Source organism: Peromyscus maniculatus, chromosome 7 (assembly GCF_049852395.1).
Source record: "Peromyscus maniculatus bairdii isolate BWxNUB_F1_BW_parent chromosome 7, HU_Pman_BW_mat_3.1, whole genome shotgun sequence".
Taxonomy (NCBI): Eukaryota; Metazoa; Chordata; class Mammalia; order Rodentia; family Cricetidae; genus Peromyscus; species Peromyscus maniculatus.
The window spans coordinates 58,405,347-58,431,317 of NC_134858.1; the positions used below are offsets into that span (position 1 = coordinate 58,405,347).

Genomic DNA, 25,971 nt, shown 5'->3' on the forward strand with positions numbered 1-25,971 from the left:
TGTCTGGAGTGTAGCTGGGCTGTCCACCTGCATGTTTATACGTTATGTGTCTCGAATGATGTTCATGGTTCTAACCTTGCCCTTTGACCTTTGAGGCATGATCATATAGGGAATATGGCCCCCCCAATATACCCAGATGCAGCTGGGTTAGTGCCTCCTGCTCTCACCAGTCACGTGACTTTGGGTAAGTTGTTTAAGACAGAAGGACCCAGGAGGTTAATAAGTATCTTGTCCAGTGGGGTCTCTCCCTCTGGAGCTCCCCCTCCACACACACACCTTACTCATGTTTTGGGACTCTGTTTCCTCACCCAATGGGTAAGAGTGATGAGAGTCCTTGCCTGTAAGAATAACATGACAAAGCACCGTGCCTGCTCAGCCTGGTGCCTGGTTAGCATGGGCACTGGGGCTACCTTATCTGTGGGCACGTGTGCAGTTGTCCTCTGAAGGGGTGGGGGTGGGGCTCCAGATCAAGGGACTCCACTGGATGGGGCCCTTATTAACCTCCCGTGTCCTTCTGTCTGCCCCAGTACTACAGAAAGATGAGCTGCTTCCTGTCACTGGCGAGCGTCAGTCCTGATGTGCCGTTCTCGGTCATTCTCCCAGGCACCCCACCTGTCACTATTGTGCCTCCAGCCTGAGACTGCTCTTCATTTGGTCCCCAGCAATCTAGTCCCTAGGAGGCCCCTGGCTGTGCTTCTGGAGGGATGACTTCTAATCAGGTCTTGGGCGGTATTGAGGGAGACAGATTTATTCATCGTCTTCCTCCCAAGCATCTAGATTTCAGTGTCCATAAATCATTAAGTCTTAAAGCCACTTCCTCCTGCCCCTGCCTGTACACTCCCATGGTAACCCCCCAATCCTTCTTCTTTAGTATTTCCCGGAGAATGGTCTGAAGTGGTGGGCAGAGTCTGGAAGGAGCAGTCAGCCAGCCTAGCTTGGGACATCAACCCTAGCTGGGGACCTTCTGTCTGTGTTTGGCTCAGGCCATCACTCCGGTGTCTGGGAACTCCTGGCCTTTCAACTGAGGAAGGGTGTGTGTGGTGGGGGGAGGGGGTCCTTTGGAAGGGTTTACTTTCTTCCTTTCCTCTGAGCATTAGGGCTCAGGAGTCAGGGAATACTGGTGGTCAGAACGGCATGCCAGCCACACAGCTCAGCTCAGCAAATCCTGGTGCTCAGGGCACTGAACTGCTGTGGTCAGTTATACCTTGTGTCCACAGAGAAGACTGGAGAATGGAGGTTCTCTTTGTGCAGAAATCTCTGCTCACTGCCGTGGGAGGCTCACTTCATCAGGAAACGATGCCCCTGGGTTAACAGCTTTTCTCCCAGATTCTAGACTTGGCAATAGACTTTGGAATAGAGACAAAGAAGAGTCTGGGATTGTATTTAAGGAGCAAAGGGGAGAAGCCTGTGGCCACTATCCAGAGGTCTCAATGGCTAGGGGCCTCACAGAGAGTTTTTAGAAACTCAGAATAAGGGTGAATGGCAGAATAAACTGGGAAGCCTGGCCACACAAGCCCCGGGTCATTCTGGTGTGACCTATGTAGCCATGTTACACTTGGCAGACGCCCACAGAGACTTGGACTGATTAGGAAGCTATCTCTGTCGCTAAGATCCTCACCTTCCACAGCCACAAGAGCAGGGCTCGTGGCTCAGTCATCTTCGAGTCTCATTCTTTCTTCTGGCTTCCACACTTGACAGGTATACCCGCACAGAGTCAGTGGATCGAAAAGGGGAGGTCGGTCAGAACTTGCGGTTGGTCATAGAAAGTGAGGAGGTGTTCTGGCAACTCAGTCATTAACGTTGGGGTGCCCACTGTGTGCCAAACTCTATGCTGAGCGCTTGGGGTGCAGCAGGAGGTCATCCGAGCTCCCTTCCTAGGAGGCTATGAAGATGAACAAGAGACTTGAGTACATCCATGGAGACGGAGAAGGCTGCTGCATTGAACCAGAGCACAGAGCGCTTTGCCTGCCAAGCGAAGAACCATGCTTTCATGAGCAGTTATGACTCATAAAGTGGCTCGGGACAAAAGAGTGGGATGAACTGACTTTGTTTTTGAAACTTTTAATTATAAAAATAAATCACACTCATAAAAAGACAGAATGGCCCGAAGAAAGCATGAGAATAAAGTGCTCATGGGGCCCTCTCTGTAACACTGGAGCTCTCAGTGTGTGCATCTGTGTGCTTTTATTGGTTTATTTATTTACTGCATTTATAAAACATATGTGCTTTTTTTCCATGGATATAGTATTATGCTGCATATCTGTTAGCTTATGTAATAAATGGCTATCATTTCATATGGGTGCATAGAAGTTAATCTTGCTGCTGGGGCATTATTTTGTGCTCACTTTAAAAGGTTGCTGGGTACTGGAGAGATGCCTCTTCAGTTGAGAGCACTGTCTTTTCTTCTGGGGACCCAGGTTCTATTTCCAGCACCCACATGGTCGCTCATGGCCATCTGTAGCTCCAGTTCCAAGAGATTTGACATCCTTTCCTGGCCTCTGTGGGCACCAGGCACTCACATGGCACACAGACACACATTTGAGTGAAACACCCATGCACATCATACGCATAGAAATATTTTTTTTAAATGTCCACTAACTCCATGGCATTCTCTCTTCAGCCTTTAAGCACTCACAGAGCATCCGAATAGTACATTTTTGTTTTTACTTTTTTCTTTTAGATTTATTTTATTTGTGGTGTGTGTGTGTGTGTGTGTGTGTGTGTGTGTGTGTGTGTGTGTGTGCAGGAGGTGTGTGTATGTGCATGTGTAGGTCAAAGGACAACTTCCAAGAGTTGGTTCTCTCCTATGATATGGGTCCCAGAGATGGAGCTTAGGTCCCAGGCTTGCTGGGAAGGGCCTTTACCTGCGGAACCATTTTATTAGTTCTTTATCTTGACATTTCACCATTTATACCTGTATTGAAGTGCACCGTCCACGTATAAAGTTCACACATTTGGAGTACAGCTGCTGACTTTTGACCATGAGTATCACCACATAGATATCTCCCCTGTGCTGTCCATCGCTCTTGGCTTCCAGCCCAAGAAGCCACCGACGTAGACTGCGATGGCTAATCTCGACGGCCAGCTTGACATTATTTAGAATGACTCTGGAAACAAGACTCTGGGCATATCTTCGAGGAAGTTTCTAGATCACGTTAGTTGAGGAGGAAAGGCATACCCTCCATGTGGAGAATCATTTCATGGGCTGGGGGCCCAGATGGAATGAAAACAAGAATGCGAGCAGAGCACCAGCCTTCCTCCATCTCTCTGTGCCCCTGACTGTGGGTGCAGCGGGCCCAGCTGACTCCACCGCCGCCACCGCTGCCGCCACCGCCGCCGCCACGCATTCCCTGCCCTGGTGAACTGTACAGACCCTCAAGCCTTTTATCAGCACAATAAGCGACTAATACAATGGTTTCCACCATGATCGTGACAGAGTTTGGTCTGTTTAAGCTTCAATGTATAAAGACTAACAAAGTGTGTATTTTTTCATAAATGAATTTTGCTCAGCATGATCTTTTGAGATTCATCAGGGCTGTTACACTGACTAGGATCTTATTCTTTTTTTATTCCTGAACATTCTATCGCATAGATTTATCACAATTTTCTGTTGACTCAACTGTAAGAAGAAATGGGCTTGTTTCCAGTTGGGGCCTATTACAAATAGCACTGTTAGGAACATGTTTGTAAGAGGTCCTTTTTGGGAACATATATTTTCATTTCTCAAATGCTGAGTGGCAGAATGGCTGGCTCATGTGACAGGTGTACTTTTGGGTTTATAAGAAACTGTCAAAATGTTTTCCAAAAAGGGTCCTACCATTTTTCACGTCTATGCGGTACACATTACATTATGTATTATTACACAGGAGAGTTTTATTTGGTCCATATATTTGTCAACACTTGGCATTGTCAGTTTTGTTAGTTTTAGCCATACTGCGGAAAGAGAGTATATTATGAGTTTAATCTGCATGCTCCCATGAGTAATGAATATGAGCATGTGGTTTTCATGTGTTTATTAAGCTTTCATATATTTTCTTTAGTATAGGGTTTGTTCAAATATTTAGTTCATTTTTTGCTGTTGTTTCTGTGTGTGGTGTATGTAGTGAGTAAGTGTGTGTGTGTGTGTGTGTGTGTGTGTGTGTGTGTGTGTGTGTGTGTAAGAGAGAGAGAGAGAGAGCGAGAGAGCGAGAGCGAGAGAGAGAGAGAGAGAGAGAGAGAGAGAGAGAGAGAGAGAGAGAGCGCAGGGTGGTCAAGAAGGCCAGAAGATGTCAGATGTTGTACCCCATCATTTTTGGCATTACTTTCTTGAGACAGAGTCTCTCACTGAGCCTGGAGCTAGGCAGACAGGCTGCAAGCCTCAGCAGTCCGCTGGGCTCCGCCTGCCACAGTGTTGGGGTTGTAATAATGCACAGCCACGCCTGAGGTTTTCCACAGGTGCTGGGGATTTGAACTCAGATCCTCATGCTTGCACAGCATTTACTCTTACCACTGAGTCTTCTCCCAGGCTGCTTCTTGTTGTTGTTGTTGAGACAGGGTCTTGCTATATCATCTAAGCTGGCCTTAACCTTGCAACCAGTGGCTCAGCGTCCTGAGTACTGGAATTACAGGGGAGAGATTTTATAATTCTTATATTCAACTGGCTATATGAGCTTAAGAACCTAATACAGAAAAATTGGCTCTGCCTCACCCCCCAGGAACAAGGAGTTGCTCGAAGAATGAGTGGGAATAAAAGTAGGCATATGCATAAGCTCTACATAAGCGCATGCGTGCCTGCAGGACACCGAGGTGCTGACTGCTCAGCTCACCTGTGTCTCCCCTACACAGAGATATTTTTCTTTCTCCTGTGACTCTGTTTCCCACTTGTCCACCATGAGCATGAAGTAGCCCTAGCACTCCAGAGCATTGCTCTGAAGCAGGAAAGAGGCGTCTCATTCAACAGTTCAGTTACCAGGTATTTCCTCAGTACAAAGGCCCTGTGATCAGAAATTTGACATTTTTCTTCTCTTCCAGGCTGGAAAACAAATGCCAGAATGAAAGTTCAGAGACAAAGGGCTGGCAGCTAGTGTAGACAGACTCTCCCCGTGGAGGGGGTGTCTTCTAGGTCTGTCCTAGAATCACTGGAGTCCAGGCAGCCCTGGGCATTCTCCATGGCCTAGACAAACGGTGGCCAGTGGGACACAAAGTGGCCTGCAGGTGTATAGATGTGTTTGCAAGCACAATAGTTACCCACTTTATTACGTGTGTGTGTGTGTGTGTGTGTGTGTGTGTGTGTGTGTGTGTGGTTGTTGTCTGTGAGATGGAGGTCAGAGGCCAACTTGTGGGAATCAGTTCTCTCCTTCTATCATCTGGGTCCCAGGGATTGAACTCAGGTGACCAGGCTTGGTGGCAAGTGCCTGTACCTGCTGAGCCATCTCGATGGCCCTGCAATGATTACCCATTTAAGGGAACATTTTTTAACCTTTACCTTGTCTAGTGGTCTGAAGGAGAATGTCCCCCATAGGTTCATGTATGTGAACACTTGGCCCTAAGTTGGTGGTGCTGGTTGGAGGCTTAGGGGGCGTGGCCTTGCTGGAGGAAGTGTGTCACTGGGGGAGGGCCTTGTCACACTCCCAGTTTGCTTTCCCTGCTTTGCACTTGTGTTCAGGTGTGAGCTCTCAGCTTCCGGTTCTCACCACCGCGCCTGCTGCTTGCTGCCACACTCCCTCACCGTGACAGAACCGTGCCGAGCCGAGTAAATGCTTCCTTCTCTAAGTTGCCTCGGTCAAGGTGTTTTATCAAAGTGATGGAAAAGGTAACCAAGTCCTGGGGCACGTGCAGTCCTGTAGTTGGTAGTTTTTATAGTGCTTCTCTGGGTACTCCAGGCCTGCCCCAATCCTGTGTGGTCTGCCTGATGCCTACAAGTAAGATTATGGGCTCCTGGTCTGGAGTTGGAAATAGTAGCCAATGGGTTGTTCTCTCTTATCTTTATTTTTTATCTCTTATCTTTATTTTTCTTTGTACATATTTATGTACTCATATCCGAAGGCAAAAAAGGGAGGTGACGGTGGAGATATATTTATATTCTGTACAATACAACCTTATTGGGAGAAGCAGCCAGTTTGGCTCCAAGATTCCCAGTCAGTTTTACAACCCACATTGTCAATAAGTCTAAAATTAAATCACTTTCTTGGGAGAAGCAAGGCCTTCCCTTAAAAACCAACTGAGATGGTGAAAACCGCCTTTGTCTGCTGCCTCCGGACTTGGGAGCTTGGAGTTCTCAAATGATCCCAGTAGAAGCGATACAAATACGTTCAATGCAAAACGCATGTGGAGCAAGCCTGGTGTCCACGTGAGCTGCAAAGAGAAGGGATTCTGGGTTTAGCTCATAGCTATCTTTCTTTCCAGATTGTACGCAGTGTTGCTATTTCTAAGGGGGAAAGAAAAACTCAAGTATTTCAATGATGTATGAAATTACCCTGAACTCTGTGCTTAGCTGTAGATAAACAGGATCATGAAGATTTTAAAGTAATTCATGCTACCTTTTGTTTAAAGGCTGAGTCTCATGTAACCCAGGCTAGCCTTAAACTTGCTATGTAGCTGAGGATGACCTTGAACATCTGATCCTCCTGCCTTTACATCCAGAGAGCGGGGAATGCTGGTGTGCTTTACTTTATGGTGCTTGCTTGTGAAGCCCAGGGCTTCACAATGAGAGGTGAGGGCTCTCCCAGCTGAGCCACACCCCCAGCTGAGCCACACCCCCAGCTGAGCCACACCCCCAGCCGAGCCACACCCCCAGCCGAGCCACACCCCCAGCCGAGCCACACCCCAGCTGAGCCACACCCCAGCTGAGCCACACCCCCAGCTGAGCCACACCCCAGCTGAGCCACACCCCAGCTGAGCCACACCCCCAGCTGAGCCACACCCCCAGCTGAACCACACCCCCAGCTGAGCCACACCCCCAGCTCTACCTCCTTTTACTTCTGCTCTGATCGATGAAGGGGATGGGGTGCTATGGTTCTGGTACTTGTAGCAGGAATCTTAAAAGTTCTTATTAATAAAATCAAACCCGAGGCCAGTTATTGGGGTCCATGCTGGTAGATCAGAGAGACAGAACAAGCCACAGTTATCTCACCTCGCCAGATCCTCAGCTGGTCTTGTCTCCTCAGACTGGAGGCCTCTGAGTCCTCATCCGGAATGGGTCTCAGCTGAATTACTGCTCAAAAGCCTGAATGCTTAACCAGACAAATGTTTAACCAGCCAAATGCTTCTAGTTTCTGGTCCTCACGCCTTATATATCTTTCTGCTTTCTACCACCACTCCCTGGGATTAAAGGCTGGCTTTCTGGGATTAAAGGCATGTGTCACCATGCTTGTCTATTTCCAATGTGGCCTTGAACTCACAGAGATCCAGAGGGATTTCTATTTCTGGAATGCTAGGATTAAAGGTGTGAGTGCCACCATTTTCTAGCCTTTGTATCTAGTGGCTGTCTGTTCTCTGACCCCAGATAAATTTATTAGAGTACACAATATTTTGGGGAACACAATACCACCACAGGTACTGTCGGGAGTCTGATCATTTCACAGCATTTGATGCTCCTGGAGACCTCTGACTAATAGCATGCTGGTGTCTCACCCCATACCAGTGGGATCTGAATCTCTTGGGTGGGACCTTGAGGATTATTTTTGTTTGAAAGGTCTTCCAGTCTTCTGGAAATAAAAACAGACTTCACTGTCAGTGAAAAAGGAGAGGGGCATCAGAAACTTGAAGGAAGGTAGGCTGGGGAGAAGGCTCAGTCAGTCAAGGGCTTGTTGAACACGCGTGAGGACCTAAGTTCCATCCCCAGCTCCTAGGTAAAAGCTGGGCATGGTGGCACATGCTAGTAACCCCATCCCTGGGGAAACAGAGACAGAGAGTCCCTGGAGCTTGCTGGCCAAACAGTTTTGCCTAATTGGTGAGCCCCTGGCCCCAACATGAGAATCTGTCTCAATAAGGTAGACGGTTGTCCTGTAGGAAATGTCCAGTGGTGTCCTCTGGCCTCTGCGCTGGCAAGAATATATACTTGCTTGTTTTCACAGGTATGCCTTAACAGACACATGCATCTGCATATCTTCAGACACACTACTTCACAGTCACCACAGATACAGACAGACAGACAGACAGACAGACAGACACACACACACACACACACACACACACACACACACATACACACGACAGAGAGAGAGAGAGAGAGAGAGAGAGAGAGAGAGAGAGAGAGAGAGAGAGAGAGAGAGAGAGCAGAGGGAAGAAGACAATCCCAGAGGCAGTATGGGGACCAGGTCATCAACTGAACAACGAATTTGTCTCTGCTCTTTCACCAGGACCCCCAACCCTGGGGACCTTGACAACTTTCTTTCCTCCCCTCCACCTGGGATAGCTGCAGTGACAACAGGCAGCCTGGGATGGAGTCAGTCTGTAGCCACTGAATGGATTATTTCTGGGAAGAGGGAGAGGTGGGGACATGGACGTTTCCAGAGGAGACTGGATGTGTCGAGGAGCCCTGGTGTCAAAGCCACGGCACCTGCCCAGCCAGGCTGTGGCTCACTGGGAAATCTCCCACTGCTTCTCAAGGTTGCTACACAGCCCATGTCCCAGGGAAGCAAAGGACAGTCTACCTCAAGCTAGACATTTCCCATAACAGACAAGAGCAGGAAGTATCTGCTGAAGCCACTGGGTGTCCTGACAGGGGAGACAGCCTGGTGACAAGCAGCCACAGACACGCAGGTCCCTTGGCCTGCCCCTCCCAGCCCAGCTTGGCTGCCCAAGGCCCAGCAGGAGGGTGGATTTCACTCAGTGAGATCCGGTAGAGACCACAGCAGCTCCTCTGTCGGCTCCAGTAATCATCAGCCTCAATCTCTGGTGCGATATTTTATGAATTAATAAAAATGATCACGGGCAGTCCAGGGGGACCCAGAGAAGAATTGCATGCGGTAGAATTTTAATGAGCACCATGGGGAATTTCAACCTTCTCTTGCTTTTTATTATTATTATTTTTTTTTAAAAAAAATCTTTCCTTCTCCCTCCTCGCTGGCCCATCCCTTTGCAAAACATCATAGACTGAGCCTCTCTAAATGACTGTTACACGAATTAGGTGTCTTTCCCTCACCGTGTTGTGTGGCCTACCACACAGCCCTCCTGCCCCACACAACCGCCTGGCACACCTGCTCTCTGCCCTAATTGAGCAGATCATCAGCCGATTTGTCAAGCTTAGCCCAGACCCCCTAACTGCCACCTCCTCCCCCAGACTGTCAGCCCTGGCCTGCCTGGAACACTCAGCAGATGTACAGCTTGGTGTGTGTGTGTGTGTGTGTGTGTGTTTGTGTGTGTGTGTGTGTGTGTGTGCATGCGCGCGCTTGTGCCTGTGTGTTATGACAGATCTTGTACTCATTATTGAATAATTCATTGTTGCGTTAACGTCTTCAGATAACATCTCTCACTTCCTCAGTCTTCTCTCTCATCTGGCTCACTGGGGAAAACTTGATTATGCCTGCCGTCCTGACGACAGAGTACACAGATAAAAGATAATTGCTTGGCTTGACTCCTCCATTGATATGAAAATAAGATTTAAATTATTCACTCCGGTTTAAAGGTTAGTTGAAGGTTATTACAGGGGATGAAGGGGGGAAAAATCACTCTTCATACGTTGGGGGCTGAGATAAGACAGGTTTGAAAAGGCCTAATGCTCTTCGTGGGCAGGAGCGCCGGCTGGTGAATACACCCAGAGCCCCTCTAGAGATTTCAATCTAGGAGAAGTCAATTATTTATAAGCAAATTATGGCCAGCTTCTCGTATACATAAAACACTCTGTGTCACAAATAAGGACAGGGTGGTGTCTGCTCCCTTTTCAGCACCCAGTTTTTCTTGATCTCAAAGCTTGGGCAGGGTTACAACGGAGATTTAATGAGGTGCCTCCATTAGGGAGGTCGACTGCTGGGTGGCGGGGCCTCCTTTCAGTAAATGGCAATGCTATTAGGAAAAAAAATGGTAATTTGGCTTTAGGCGGTTTCTAGCTAGGGATCTGACTCTTGTGAGGGGCACAGGAAGTAGCCCCTTGGGGGTACTGCTGAACCTGCCTCCTGCCCTGGTCCATCCCACACAGCCAGCCTCAGTGTTTCAGGAGAGTCAGGGGCGGGGGCGGGGGGGGGGGGGGCGGGGGGGGGGGAGCTCCGCATAGGAAATGATCTCAGGGCTGCTTCTTCCCATGGAGCGACCTCTCCAGCCTGAGGATCAATAATTGATAGCCTTCCATGTTTCTGGAAGTTGGGCGCTGTTTCAGAATGTATCCAGCCTCTTCCACTCCATGCATTAATCATGGGCAGCCATTTTAATCAGAATAAAGACCCTTGGAGCTAGTGTGCTGCTGCGCTCCCAGGAGCCAGCCTGCAAGCAGATCAGGAATGTGCTGGGACCCCTCTCCCAGTAAAGCACTTCTAGGTTTCAGTGTGTTTCAAACTTCCTTTGGGCCCCATGTTCACTGATTTCTGCCCTCCGTGTGCCCACAGACAGGGCATCTTCTATTAAACGACACTGTCGCCCTCTGAGGTTGGTGCAGCTACAAAGCAGGACCAGTGGGGGAGGGGCGGGGGAGGGGAGGAGAAGAATCTTGGTCTGGAAGCCTGGAGGCTCCTTGTAGCAGTGATGGGGTTGGGGCAGGGAAGCGGCCTCTGGAGGATGAGGCCGGATATGTTGCCCTCTGTGGCTTCTCCTTAACTGGAGTCCTTCTGGAAGACAGTAGAGATCTCAGCCCTGTGGCTCTCTATGGATATCCTGTTGGAAGGAAGACTGTAGAGATCTCAGCCCTGTGGCTCTCTATGGATATCCTGTTGGAAGGACCCCCCCCCCCCACACACACACACATACACACAGCCTCTATGAGCTTGTGGGGAAGGGCCCAAACAGCCTGGGTTTTACCTCAACTGAACTGGCCTGATGATGGCAGGATCTGAGCTGGCTGGCCAAGGGCAGCAGGGGAGGTAAGGGTAGTTGGGTGGCTATGAGAAGCAAAAGCTAAGGATAGATAGGTCCAAACCAGGGGCGGGGCCAGTGCTGGTAACAACATCGTAAACGCAAGGACTCTAACCTGGAAAACAGAAACCCAAATTCAGCATCCCTCTGGTATCTCTTAGGTTTCTGTGTACCAGGAAAAGCACTATCTCCCTCACCCACCCCAATGGTCAATACCTCGGACAAGGGCATCTTGCCCAGTTAATCTAAACAGCCTGTATCAGCTGAGACGCCCCCACCCCTTCTGACTATCATAAAATCTGCTTGCCTTCTGTCCAACCCGATGTCCTTTATTCTCAAGGCAGACTGTCCCCCCAGCGAGCTTGTCTTTCTACCCACAGAGTGGTCCAGTTCCATGGTTTCACTGCGCCCTTGCTTACGGTGGGCATCACTGGGAAGCTTGGATTTTCTGGGCTTAGGGGCCAAGGGTAAGATACTGTTCTTTTGCCCTTCTTGTCTAGACTGGAGCCAGGGGCCCTGCAGAAGCTCTGTAGACAAAACTAAACCAAAGAGAGATGAGAGTGAAAGCCAGAGAGAGAGAGAGAGAGAGAGGTAAATGAACACCTGAGTGTATTGAGTCATTTGCGACCAAAAGAGGTAAAACGACTTGTCGCAAGTCCAGCAGCAGATGAACGGCAGAGTTTAGACCCAACCCCAGCTGTGCTGACACCACAGCTAATGATATTTTAGGGCTGGTTTGGTCTGGAATGTTGGAGATCCAGAAGGCAGCGAGTGTTGCTTTTCACCTTTGATCTGGCCTTGTGAAGAAGATGTCAGGAGGACACAGTTTGGCTCTTCATCCGGAGAACTGGACAGAGGCTGCTGGGCTCCTTTATCTCCAAAGTCTGTGAATACAAAATTCCAGAATACTCCTCAAGGAAAACCTGAAGGGTAGAGACCCTGCTTTAAGTCACTGGATGAAAAGGAACCTCAGCTGTTCGGTCACACAGAACAAGGCCTGTTCCGGGCACTGTGGGGGCAAAGGGTGACAGGGTTGTTAAAAAATCTCCATCAGGGTGCAGGAAACAGAGTGAAGTGAGAGTGGACCCCAATGCAAGCAGGGCAGGGCATAAAGCGGGCTTAGTGTCACAGGGTTTGCAGCTGAGGAGGGGCCTGCAGGGAGCTGAGGAGGGAAGGGGTTGCTAGAAGGGGCGAGGGAAACTTGGGGGGGGGGTTGTTCAAAGTAGGCAGGAGGGGACAGAGCCAGCCGGATGAGTAGGATTGGTGGTAGCCACAGCTGAGGCCATGGGTTCGAGGTGAGCTCTGAGGTCAGGCTGCCAGGCTGGGGTTTCATGAAGGACTTTGATGCTCAGTGGAGCCCCTGGGGGTTCTGAAACAGAAGGATGAGGTGTGGAAAGCAGGGTCTAAAGAAATCCGTAAAGAGGCTGTGGGTAGGCAATCTAAGGCTGACCTAATCCAAGCAAGGACCAGGGTTGGCCATGGATCAAGCCCCAACCTTCCTTTCTCCCTCTCTCCCTCCCTCCCTCCCTCCCTCCCTCCCTCCCTCCCTCCCTCCCTCCCTCCCTCCTGTCTTTGTTGTTGTTGTTCTCCTCCTCCTCCTCCTCCTCCTCCTCCTCCTCCTCCTCCTCCTCCTCCTCCTCCTTCTTCATGTGTGTGCATTTTCATATACATACATTGGGGACCACATGACAGCCTAGGCTGTTTTTCAGGGCCCATTCCCTATTCTTTGAGCCAGGCTCTCCCACTGGTTCAGATCTAGACTACAAGTAGAGCCCTGTGGGGTTTGCCTGTCTCTACCTCATCATCCCTCAGCTCTGAAATTACAAGCCCATACCACCACACCAGACTGTTTGTTTTGTTTTTTCTGAGACAGGGTTTCTCTGTGTAGTCCTGACTGTCCTGGAACTCACTTTGTAGACCAGGCTGGCCTGGAATTCAGAGATCTGCCTACTTCTGTCTCCCCAGTGCTGGGATTAAAGGTACACCTCCACCCCCGAGCCACACCAGACTTGGGCTCTGGGGATCAAACTCAGCTCCTCATGCTCGCAAAGCAAGCCCATGACCAGCTGAGTCCTCTCTCCAGCCTCCAGCCCAGCAGTCTTCTTTTTGCTGTTTCATTTTTCTTTGCTTAAAAAAAAAAAAGTATCTTGGATTAAGTGTTTTCAAAGAAACAAGATACTATCATTAACTGGGGAGATGTGAAATAGAAGGTACCGGAATGAACACAAAACGGGAGATGGCGGTGAGACACCATCACAGAGGAAAAACCCTCCGACACAGCCGCCGAAGAGAGGGTTTATTTTAGCCCATAGGTCAAGTGTGAGGTCAAGCTGCCGGGAGCTTGAAGCAGCTGTCAGACCACATTTCCAATCAGGAAGCAGAGGGCGATTAATGCATGCGGCTGCCCCAGTACACAGCCCAGGATCCCAGCCAGGGAACAGTGCCACCCACAGTGGGTGATCTTCCCACCTCAACACAATCAAGATGATCCCCCATAGACATGCTCAGAGGTCTGGCTCCCAGGTGATTCCAGGTTTTGTCAAGTTGACAACACAAAGCACCACAAGGAGCTCACTCAGAGACATGTGGGGAGGTATCACAGCCGGGGAGTGACAGAGGACTAGAAGAGAACTGACCCAGAGGAGAACTCTACACTGGAGGTCTTGGAAGACACATGCCTAGGAAAACCTGTCCACAGGCATGGGGCTGCCTCCAGGGCCCTGGAACTCGGACTGGAGGTCCAGTGCTCCATGCATGAGGATGCACCAACCTCTAATAGTGAAGAAAGAGAAATGGAAGGGTGTGGTGGCCAGTGGCTTACCCCAAGGCTAATTTTCTCAGAAAGGTGGGAAGGTTGGACCTGGTAGGAAGGCCAGGTCTGACGGGTCATCTGAACTGAACTTAAGGGGAGCAGAATGCACCGTGACAAATAGTATTTGAATTCTTTCCATCTCCAGGTCTTGGACGCCCCTCAAGAGTTCTGGGACGGAGGCCACTGTGCAAGCATAAATGACTGATTGCCTGTGCAGGACTGCTAGGCTAATGAGCCTGAGGTCGCTGCAGGGATGGCTATCCATCCAATCGGTGCATATTAAAACCCTCCTAATCATTTTTGCTAGCTGGCTCCCTAATGTGATCCGGTGATGTGCCTGGGTTTAAATTCTCATTACCCATTTCCACCCACAGGTAACAGGTCTCGCTCATTCACTGTGGGCAATTTCCTGCCCCATTACCTGTGAAAATCAGAGAGCAGCCGGGCCGTTAGGAGAGCAAAAGAGCCCATTTCCTCCTCTTAAAAAACACAGTAAAGCAGGAGCCCTGGGTCTTTGTAAATCCATGTGCCAGGCCAGTGTGTGGCCTACCCATGCCCCATGTTAGACTGTGCCCATCAGAAGTGGGCTAGCGCTCTAACACACTCTCTCTTGCCATAAAGCCTGAGAATCACACCACCCTTTGCTTAAGCACAACCCTTCCCATGAAGTCTGCTTTTCAGGAAAGCTTCTCCCCTCCCAGGCCCCTGCAAGCAGTGATAACACAGACGACCTGTCCCCTGCACAAAGCTTGGGGACACTGGTTTCTGACTACACCTTGCCTATCATGGTCATCTGCCCACATATTTTACTTTCCTCTAAAAGCTGGTTTGAAAAGGCAGAGGGTGCATCGGCATGGGTTACCTATCACTGGGTACCAACTTATCCCCAAGGCATCGAATCTTAAAGCAGTCAACAAGGGCTGGAGATGTAGCTCAGTGTCCTTGTTCTCCTCCCACGCACATAGCCCTGGCTTCAACTCCCAGTACCACAAAACAACACAATGAGATAATAAGGCAGAACCCATTACCCACAGGCTGCCCAGCATTGTGTTTCCTGGAGGCAGCTGTGTGCCTGGTCACATCTGGGTGCGATACTGTGTCTGCCTGTGTGGCCCGGGCAGCATCTTCTTCAGTCACTGTGTTGAAAGTGGCCCATGGTGTCAGTCAAGAGTAGCTGAGCTGGCCAGGGTGTCCCAAGAATTTGGAGTCCAGATGTCATGCGGGCCTCGATTCTCTGAGGCTCATCCTGAGATGGGTTCTGCACAGCTGTCGAACTGGTGCTGGCTGTGGCCAAAGGACTCCGCTCTGTGTCTCAGGCAACGCGCTCTCGGGCAGCTTGGGGATCCTTACGGCAGGATGGCTGACTTCTCCCACAAACACTGATCCAGAGAATGAGGATAACGCAGTCATGCCCCCATGCGAATCACCCTCAGACGTCACCCCTACCTTCGGTCAAACTTTCATTTACACACGTCAGGCTACTCAGTGGGTGAGGACTACAGGAGAGCATCAGTTCCAGCTGGTGCAGGACCCATCCTGGAGGCTGGCTACCACAAGATCTGGGAACCCTGTCTCCTTCCCACCATCAGGTACGTATCACTGTGGTGGTCTCTAGGAAAGGGAGGGGAAATCACTGAGCAACCCCCTTGCTTATTTAATGTCTGTATCCTAGGATAGGTTTTTTGTTGTTTTTGTTTTTGTTTTTGTTTTTTCAAGACAGGGTTTCTCTGTGAAGTTTTGGTGCCTGTCCTGGATCTTGCTCTGGAGACGAGGCTGGCCTCCAACATACAGAGATATGTCTGACTCTGCCTCCCAAGTGTTGGGATTAAAGGCATGTGCCACCACCACCCGGCTCCCTAGGATAGGTTTTATCTTCTTACTGAAGAGGCAGGCTCAAGAAATGGCTGGTTCAAGACCCAGCAGTGAGCAAGTTATTGATCAAGATTAAGACTCAAGAGAGAGACTGAGAACGTAGTTCAATGACAGAGTGCTTGCCTAGTGTACATGAGGACCTATGTTCAAAAAATAATGATGGGCTGGGCGGTGGTGGCGCACGCCTTTAATCCCAGCACTCAGGAGGCAGAAGCAGGCGGATCTCTGAGTTCCAGGCCAGCCTGCTCTATAGAGCAAGCCTCAGGACAGGTTCCAAAGCTACACAGTGGTTGTGAGCCGTCCAATGTGGTGCTAGAAACTGAATTTGGGTTTTCTGGAAGAGCAGGAACCATTCTTAACCATTGAACTACCTCTCCAGCCTCCTTAAAGTTCTAGAAGTCTGCTATGCTGCAACTCTGGGTTAAGAGTGGATTCCTCTCTTGGAAGAACTCTGTGTCGTAGTTAGGAGACTGGCAATATGCCTGCCTTAGAGTTGAGGAAATCAAGGTCCTGGGGGTTTAGTGGCTCGTAAAACCTCAGGGCAGAGTAGAACCTATAACCCAGGCTTCCTTGTCTTCCACACTGACGACCAAACATGCCTCCAAAGCTCAGGGCCTGAGAGACTGAGCATGGGTCGCTAACGAATGACATCACTTTTTCCTTGTGGTTAGGACTCAAAACCAGGAAGCAATCAGGCAACTGGAAATCAAATATAAGGATTCTTTGGTGAGTCTGAGTCACTTTTCAGGAGAAGGAAGTCATGTTGTCTGATGCAAAAATAAGCAAGGTAGTACCTGGCTACAGCTCCCAGGATGCCCCGGGCATGCCTTACGTCATTGCTCGCTGCTTCTCGAAGGCCCTGTGCAACTCACTCCCATTTATTTGAGAGTGTGTGGCACAGAAAGCAGGCTCCATCTCCAGGGGCTTGAGGAAGGACTGTAGAGAGCTCACACTCCAGGCTTTGGGGGCAACAGCCTAGATCCCCTGACAGGGTGACCTTGGAAGTGACTGGTCTTCTCAGGAGTGAAGCATCCAGAGGGAGAGACAATTTCCTATAGGTCACTGAGCAGAAGTTCTCATCAGGGTCCAGCTCTGAGTCTCCCTAGTTCTCTCTAACCAGATGGGAGCCCTGGGTGGAAGTTGTCTTCTTCCCAAGACGTGAGACAGGTATGGAGATGGGACCTGGCACAGAGGATAGGGGAGTGAGGCTGGATGTTAACCTGGTAGCAGGCAGGGCTTGGGTGAGGACCTGGTCAGAGTCCTGACCAAGCATAGTGACAGCTGACTTGACCTTTGTCACCTTTGACCATTCATTTGAGTCACCCCCAGGTTCTCTTTCACCTGCCAGAATTCAGCCCAGTAAAACCCTGTGGGTTCCAACACTCAGCTCTTCTGAAGAAGCCATCTCTTGGTGGTATGTCAAGTGCCTGCTGCATGCTACCCCTCAGCCCAGCCTTCTGGAGGCATGTTCCTGCCTCCATGTGCCAGATGTCACAATTACAGCTCAGGGGAAGGAAGGGGCTTGCTTTTCTAGTGGGAAGAGCAGGGCTAGAGCCAAGTGTGGGCTAGCTCCTGATCCTAAACAGCCCTCCTCCATGCTCAGGAGACTCATAGAATGGTTCAGCCTCTCCCCATCAGGTTAGTGGAGACTTCATTAGCTTTCATTATTGGGTTCCTTGGTCCAGAGGCATAACAGAACAAATGGGTATGACAGAACAAAAGAAAGTGATTCTTGGGGGGTTGCTACATTGTAGGGCATTAAGGGCCTATGTGCATTAGTGCACCAGCATCTATGTCCCTGTATGTGCAAACACACACACACACACACACACACACACACACACACACACACACACACACACACACACACACACGCCTGCTGGCTCTATCCAACTGTATCTGGATGGTTTTGTGTGTCAACTTGATGCAAGCTAGAGTCATTAGAGGAAGGGGCCTCAGTTGAGGAAATACCTCCATGAGATCCAGCTATAAGGTATTTTCTCAATTAGTGATCAATGGAGTGTTGACCCAGCCCATTGTGGGTGGTGTCATTCCTGGGCTGGTGGTCCTGGGTTCTATAAGAAAGCAGGCTGAGCAAGCCATGTGAAGCAAGGCAGTAAGCAGCACCCCTCCATGGCCTCTGCATCAGCTCCTGCCCCCTGGTTCCTGCCCTGCTTGAGTTCCTGTCTTGACTTCTTTCATTTAAACAGAAACTCTTTCCTCCCCAACTTGCTTTTTGGTCATGGTGTTTCACTGCAGCAATAGAAACCCTAACTTAGACAAGTTGGTACCAGGGACTGGGGTATTGTTGTGATAGGCCTGACCATGCTTTTGTTTGGAGGAATGTGGACATTGGGACTTTGGATTAGAAAAGTTGTTGAATACTTTAAGTGAGGCTTAGTGGGCCTTCTAGTAGAAACATGGAAGGCAGTGGTGCTGAGGATGATTTGAACTGTGGGGGCCTGGCTCAAGAGATTTCAGAGGAGAGGAATGTTAGTGCATGGCCTAGAGACTGTTCTTGTGATATTTTGGCAAAAAATGTGGCTGCTTTTTGCCTTTGTCGGAAGAGTTTGCCTGAGGCTAAATTGAAGAGTTTTGGATTAATTCCATTGACAGAGGAATCTCAAAATGGCCTAGTATTGTCTCTGTCATGTGGTTATTAGTGTTCACTCTATGAAGAGCTAAAATGAAAAGGAGCAAACTGAGCAAGGAAAAATATAAAATGTGCAATTTGAGGAGAAAAGGGGCACCAGGAAGTGGAGGGAGCTAAGTCCTGTGCTCAAGGAGATAAACAGATTAAAGAAAGTCCTGATGTTAAATGGAATAAAGAGAATGGTGACCTCGGGGCAAGATCCAACCCAGCTAAGGTTTCAAATTGTGAAAAGGGATTAAAGAAAAGCTCAGAACCAAGTGTGGTGGTACACACCTGTAATCCCAGCACTCCAGAGGCAGAGGCAGGAGGATGTCTGAGTTCAAGGCCAGCTTGGTCTATAGATGGGGTTCCAGGACATCCAAGTTTAGTCAGTGAAGGAAACCACTGAAAACAGAGAGCTGGACAAGATGTAATAGCAAAGGGGGACATGTTCCAGCTCCCATTAAGCAGCAGAACTTGGCAGCTTCAGTCACATTGTTCTGGCTTTTAGAGTCAAAGATAAAAGAAAGGGGTCATAGAATCTTTCTCTGTGACTAAGGAAAACTGCTAAAGCCAGGCATGGGTCAAGGGTGTCCCCGCATAGAGGCCTAGAGAGGCTATTGCATGAAGCTGTGAAGTTGAAGCCTGGATTGCTTCGGAGATCCCAAAATGTAGGAAATGCCAGGGCTGTGGATTATCTGCCAAAGTGAGCTGCTAAAAGAGAGTGGAACCAGCTCAAGAGGAAGAAGTGTGTTGCAGTCAGCAAAGCTGAAAGGAGTTGGAGATCTGAAGAGCATCAGACACAGAGATGCAGAGTTTGGAGTTTGCCCAGCTGGTTTTCAATCTTGCTTTGGTCCAATATTTCCTCACTATGCTCCCTTCCCTATGTTTAGGAACAGTAGTGTATATCCTGTGCCATTATATGTTAGAAGCATGTGATCTGTTTTTTGATTTTGATTTTACAGGGGATTACAGTTAAGATATTGCATGAATCTCAGAAGAGACCTCGAACTTTAGACTTTTAAACATTGTTGAGACTGTGATAAGAGTACGAGGACTTTTAAAGTTGGACTTGAAGCATTTTGCATTATGTTATGGCTACAAGCCTATGGGGGTCAGGGAGTGGAATGTGGTGGTTTGAATAGGTATGGCCCCCATAGATCCACGTGTTTGAATGTTTGTTTCATAGAGAGTGTCAGTATTAGGAAGTGTAGCCTTGTTGGAGTAAGTGTGGCCTTGTTGAAGTGTGTCACTATGGGGGCAGGTTTTGGGGTCTCATATATGATCAAGCCATGCCCAGTGTGGGACACAGTCTCCTTCTGCTTCCTGTGGATCAAGATGTAGAACTCTGAGCTCCTTCTCCAGCATCATGTCTGCCTGCAGGCTGCCATGAAGAAAATGGACTAAACCTCTGAAACTATAAGCCAGCCCCGATGAAATGTTTTCCTTTATAAGAGTTGCCCTGGTCATGGTGTCTCTTCACAGCAATAGAAACCCTAAGACGTCAACTATGCTCAGGGGTGCAGTTTCTTATCCTGTTCATGCCCACATATACTAGTGCACCCCAACATGTGCTCTTTCACTCACACACTCTTGTGGAGTACAAATGTGCTCATCTCTGGGCTCTTTAATCTTGCACAATCTCTCGTTGCTCCCTGTGATGACCTACTCTACAGCTGTCAGGGACTAGGGGACGGAAGCAGCTATCATGCCTCTGCTTTCTTTCCTGGATTTGAATTCCCACAATCCCCAGGGAGAAAGAACACTGCCGTCTCTCCCACCTGTCTGTAGACATTTTCCTCTTACCTTTAGGTTTCTATTGGCTTTGGAGGCCAGCCATAGGGAGCAAAGACCAGAGGAGGGTGGAGGGGGACTGTGGAGGTGAGCCCTGGTATTTGGGGCTGTTCAGCAGGCTGCATCTCCCACACTGGCTCTGACTCCAGCTCTGCCCAGAAGCATTCTGGTTGGAGACAGACTATTGGTATTGATTATGGCAAGATGGTGTGTGGTTGGGAGCTTCTCAGAGCCAACCCATCTGTTGTTGTTTTGAGACAGGGACTTACTGTGTAGCCCTGACCGGCCTGGAATTTGATATGTAGAGCAGGTTGGCATCGAACTCACAAAGATCTGTCTGCCTCTGCCTCCTGAGTGCTGGGATTAAAGGCGTGCGCCACCACGCCCAGCCCCCAACTGGCATATTAAGCAATCATTTCTAGAGCAGATGACATAACTCCCCGGGCATCGGTTTGTCCTAATGGGCTTGGTATTACTCATGTGCTAATTGATTGGGCACGCAGGGAAGAAAAACTAAATTCACTTGCGAGGCGATTTTATGGCAGAACTCATCACAGGGGTAATTTGCTGAAAATGTTCGGTCTGCTCTGGTTATGTAAGATGGCCCCTGCTTCTGGGTTTTATCTCAGGCTGGCTGAGCAGGCTTGCTGGAGGTAGACTCCCCGAGGACCTCAGAGGCCCTGCCTCCCCCTGCCTGCCTCCTGCCTTGCCTGCCAGGCAGTTGCCCTTGGGAGTGCTGACAATTAGTGCCTTATGCACAACTTTCTCGCCTCAGGGGCGGCTTTCAAAATATCTCAGCTTCTCCCGTGAAAAAACCGCCTCTGTCTAAGGGCAAAACAGTTATTTTCGGATCAGCCATCTAGTGTTACAAAGCTCTTGCTCAGAGAGGAAAAGGAGAAAGGCGGAGGATGTGTGTGTGTGTGTGTGTGTGTGTGTGTGTGTGTGTGTGTGTGTGTGAACACATGGTGTGCATGTGTGTATGTGTGTTCATGTGCACGCCCCCGTGTGTGTGTGTGTGTGTGTGTGTGTGTGTGTGTGTGTGTGTGTGTGTGTGTAAGACACAGAATATTTTGCTTGGAAGAGGGAGGGGTGGGGAGGCTGAAAGAGGCTGGAGAGCTTCCTTCCTTCCCACTCCTTCTTCCTCCCTCCTCCATCCTCTCTCCATCCCTCCTCCCTCTTCTTTCTCTTTCCCTCCTCCCTTCACTTCTCTCCCTCCTCCCCCCACTTTCCCACCTCCTCTCCCCTCCCCACTCCCCTCCCCACCCCATTTCTCTTTCCCTCTCTCTCCTCCCGCTCCTCCCCCTCCTTTCCATCTCCCCCCTCCCTTCTCTCCTTCCTCCCTCTCTGATCTGATTCCTTCCCTTCTTTCTTGTCTCCCTTTCTCCCCTCTCCCTGCGCGCCCCCCTGCACCACCCCCTAGGCTCCCTGTCTTACTGGTGACTCTGGAAGAGTCTGGAGCCTCAGTTAGCCTCGTTCTCTGCACTGGCAATGCCATCCTATGCCCCGTTGTCAGCCCGGGGGGACTGGATGAGTCCCATCGATCATCAAGGACCCCCAAGTCCCCAGGACTCTTTTCAGATGAGTGTATTTGGGGGCTCCCCAGGCTCGGACTGCTGCTGGCCTAGTCTGATCATCTCTTAGGATGGTCATCTCTCAGGACACCATCTCCTGAGGCCCTTGGTCACAGACAGGCCTCTTCAGCCCTGGGGGATGGTGTGAGGATGCGTGTCCTGTGTTTTCTGCAGCTAGATGGGGAGGTGGGAAGCAGCCGCAGCTTTGGGAGGGAGGGAGGACCAGGCTGGGCCTCTGGGGGACTGTAGGAAGGGGTCTGTGGGGACCACTACCTGACTAGCAGTTGGTAGCCTCCACCTCAGTGAGCAAGGCCCAGCCTGCTTCTGGGGTTGGGCCCTCCTGGAGGCTCTGTTGGGAGTAAGAGGAGATGACAGAGAACAAGGCATACCCTAGGGACCAGGAAGGGAATGTGGGGGCAGGAGCAGAGGATACTATATTGTACCCAGGCGTCCCCATCCCTGCTTATCCTGTGCTGATGAATAGGATCTGAAGATTTACATGGGAGCCAAGAAGAGGAGAAACAAGGAACGGGTTTCACTGGGCAGCAGAGGGAGCCTCCTGCAGGGGCGCCCATGAGGACTCAAGGAAGCCTCTGTCCCCTAGGAAAACCCTTTGCTGTCCCACACCTGCCTGAAATTCTCCACCCCTCCACCAACAAACCAACCACCTGGGCCTCGGAGGTGAGCACTCCTAGGAATGGATAGAGCCTGAAGCTTACTTCTGTCCATTGACAAATTCAGGGGGTTTTCTAAGCAGCAAGGAAGAGAGATGTTCCCAAGGAGGGCGGGTTGGGAAGCAGAGATGGAGCAAAAGCTTGAGTCCAGAGACTAGACTGGGCCGTTCCTAGCATCTTAGCTACGCTATGTCCCCTTGGGGGAAAATGGGTTATAAAAACACCTACTTAACTGGGTTGTTGGGAAGACCAAAGAGCTGAGGACTCTGGGGACTTAGCCCTGAGTCCCGAGGGTGGCTGGGAAGAAGTGCTCACCAGATGCAAGTTGTGAAAACCTGGGGACCAGGTAGACAGGATGCTGTCCAGTGACACAAGCCAACCACTGGGTTGATTTCAATGGCAACCTAGCTCCAGGGAGCCCAGCCGTACAGCGAGATAAGCAGAGGAGGGAACAGGCATTAGCTTCCCGGGGTCAGTTCAGCTCCCGCAGGTCGGGAGGCAATGGGTCATGTCGGGGTGGGGCAGAGAGCAGAGCAGGGGAAAGAAGGAAGGAGAAACTGATGCTGGGGATGGGGAGAGAGTCCTGGGGCCTCTTGGACTGCTGCTCAGCCTTCAAGGCTCCAGCAGGCACATCCCACCTGTAGCCTGTAGGCTGGATGCACCCCAGGGAAGTCTGTGGATGCTGCCCAACACAAAATAGTGAAGTCACTCAACACACCACGTTTGCAGTTTGCTTTTGTGACTTGATGGCCTGGTTCTCAAGCGTGGGGCTTTGTGCTCGGTGCTCAGAAGTTGGACACCACCCCCCACCCCCAGCAAGGGTCTGCCAGCAGATCTAGGCAGAAAGAAGAACAATAGAAGAAAGCCTGTGGGACTGAATTCAGTTAGTAGGCTGTGTGTGGTCAGACAGTCTTCTCTCTTAAACGTTTAAGAAGCGGTAATTGTGTGTGTTTGGAGACAGGGGTCTAATGCAACCCAGGCTGACTTTGAACTTCTGGTTCTCCCACTTCTACCTCCAGGGGGCTGGGACAGCAAGTGTGTGCCAGTCTGCTTTCCAGTGGAAACTCCCTCTGCCCAGACACAAGTCCTGTGAGCATGGGGATTTTCTTCTTTCCATCACTATAGATCCAAATAAACACTTTGGGAACGAACATGTCAATATGGTAAGTGTGAGTCTCACAGGACGGCCTCGGTGGTTCTGTGGCTGTGTGGAGGGTCTGCCCAGGATACCTCCTACTTGCAGGAGCCTGGTCCCTGCCTGGGGGGTGAGGCCCAGCACTCACTCAGGTGATGGGCAGGCAGGTGCCCCAGCTGGGTTCCCCTCCTTCTCTCTGGCTATAGGTGAAGAGCTTGCTTATGTCACCCACGGTGCCTGTCTTAGGTCCCTTGCCCACTCAGCTCTCTGAAAGGTCTCCTTTCCAACCTGCCCTTGGGAGTAGAAGGTGTGGTTTCCGAGGGGACCCTGTCTGCAGCTCACCTTGGGCACTTTACCTTCCTAAGAGGAGGACTCCTTACCTCACCCTCACTACCAAGTGATAGAATAGCCCTTACACAGCAGCTCACGGCCCTGGGCTGTTTGCTGGGGTGAGAAGCCTCAAGCAGAGCTGCAGGCCGCCTGATTTAGAGCTCCAGCAGAGCACTGTGTAAACTGTTTATTCAGTCTCTCTGTTTGCATGCTTTCCTGGTGCCCCCTCAGGACCTCCCTGCTTCAGGGAGAGTTTCTGGGGCTGGCAGGTCAGCCCTGCTGGGTTCACTGGACTCTTCCCACTGTGGGCATTTCAAGGATTAAAACCTGGATTGGAATCTGCCTTGGAGCCGGGATCACCACAATGACTCATGGGAAGCTGGCCAAGGGACCTAGGAGCTGTGTGTGTGTGTGTGTGTGTGTGTGTGTGTGTGTGTGTGTGTGTGTGTCTGTGTGTCTGTGTGTGTGTGTCTGTGTCTGCATGTGTGTGTATAGATACAGGTGTGGAGGTCAGAGGCCAATATCAGGTGTCTTTCTTAATTGATCTCTCTCTCTCTCTCTCTCTCTCTCTCTCTCTCTCTTCTCTCTCTCTCACACACACACACACACACACACACACACACACACAAAACACACACACACAACACACACACACACACAACACACACACACACACACACACACACACACACACACACACACACACACACACACACACACACACGGTCTCCTAGTGAACCCAGAGTCCACTGACTGGATAGACTGTCTGGCCAGGGAAGTTCTGGAATTCAGCTGTCTCCATTCCCCCTCCACATCCCAGTACTTGGCTTACAGATGTGCTCTGCCATGCCTAGCCTTTATGTGGGTGCTGGGGATCTGAACTCTGGTCCTCCTCTGTGGCAGAGACTCTACCTACTAAGCCACCCTGTCCCCGAGTCCTAGCTTGAGAGATCTATGGAGCACTGGCCTCCCTCAGATTCCAATAGCTATGTCCACCCTGCCTGGGACCCTCTGTACCTGTTAGGTGCCCGCCTCCCTGCCACTTTCCGCCATTCAAACTATCCTGGCATTTGGTCCCTCTCCTAAGGGCATCCACTTGTGGTGGACTTTGTAAACAGTCGTTTCTATGGCAATGTGGAGAGCATTAATGGCCCTGCAGGCACGAGCAGGCAAGCTCCACGATCACCACACAAGGATCCCCAGCCCTCTGGTCTCGATTTCAACAAGAGCCTGCCTCTGACCTGGAGGGTGGTTTCTTACGTGGCTGACTTCCAGATTCTCCCACCTCAGGGACGGGAGGGGGGCCCTGCTTAGGGGCTCAGGATTGAGCCCCAGCCCTGATCTATTCTCAGTGGCTGTATGGCCTTGGACAAGTCTCCTTCCTTCTCGGGCCTTGAGTGACCAAGAGATACCTGGCTGGGGAAGGCAGCCCTTGGCCCCCCTGGGCAGCTTCTCATTCCCAGGCATGTCTAGAAGGGCAGATCTAGGATGTGGGTCCATCCTTCTGCCCTCATGGATTAAGACCCCAAGTCTTAATGGATGGACCAAGTTCCCAAACATCCTTTCCTGCAATGGGGCCAACGCTGAGACTGTGGCTGCCTGTGGGTGAGACTGATGCCCTAAGCGTGCAGAGAGAGAGCCCTGTGGGCCCCAGCATGAGCTCAGGGGATGGAGGGAGGCCAAAGGAGACGCAAAACCTGGGGCAAGCCAGGACTTGGCGGCTCTGGGGGTGGCGGCACCCAGAAGGGTCTTGGAACCCTGCCCAGGGAGTGGGCACTACTGCTCAGGCCCATTCCATCCCAGCCCCCTGAGAACCTTCGAGGATGGTTTTTCTCACTCTTGCTGCCAATCTGGGCCACTGCACTCTGCTCCTCATAGACTACGTGCTCCACCATGCCTCTGTAGGCTGGGACACTGCCCTCTCCCACCAGCTGTGAGAACTCCTGCAGAGCCTCCTACAGAACGAAGGAACGTAACTATCTCTGTGTCCCAGTGTGGATATGGCAGGACTGTCTGCCCGGGAGCTCCCAGGCCAGGTGGCCTCTCTGCCCGCATCGATCTCTAACTGTCTCTAACGACTGCTTTACCACCCAACACTGGAGCTTAGGTGATGTGCTGCTTAAAGATGCTGAGGGTGGCCTCTCTGTGGTTGCAGGGACCCTGAAGTT

The 25,971-nt window shown here is 50.5% G+C and overlaps 1 long non-coding RNA gene across 1 annotated transcript in view; it reads right to left on the minus strand.

Annotated features, from left to right (window-relative positions):
- Positions 1–7,551: 7,551 nt before the first annotated feature.
- LOC143274136 (uncharacterized) overlaps positions 7,552–25,971 on the minus strand; it is a 28,548-nt gene continuing 10,128 nt past the window's right edge. Inside the window, exons 2-3 of the long non-coding RNA XR_013052567.1 lie at positions 11,769–11,867; positions 7,552–7,685 (exon numbers count right to left, since the gene is read on the minus strand). This is a non-coding gene — a long non-coding RNA (uncharacterized LOC143274136). The remainder of the gene's footprint in view (positions 7,686–11,768; positions 11,868–25,971) is intronic.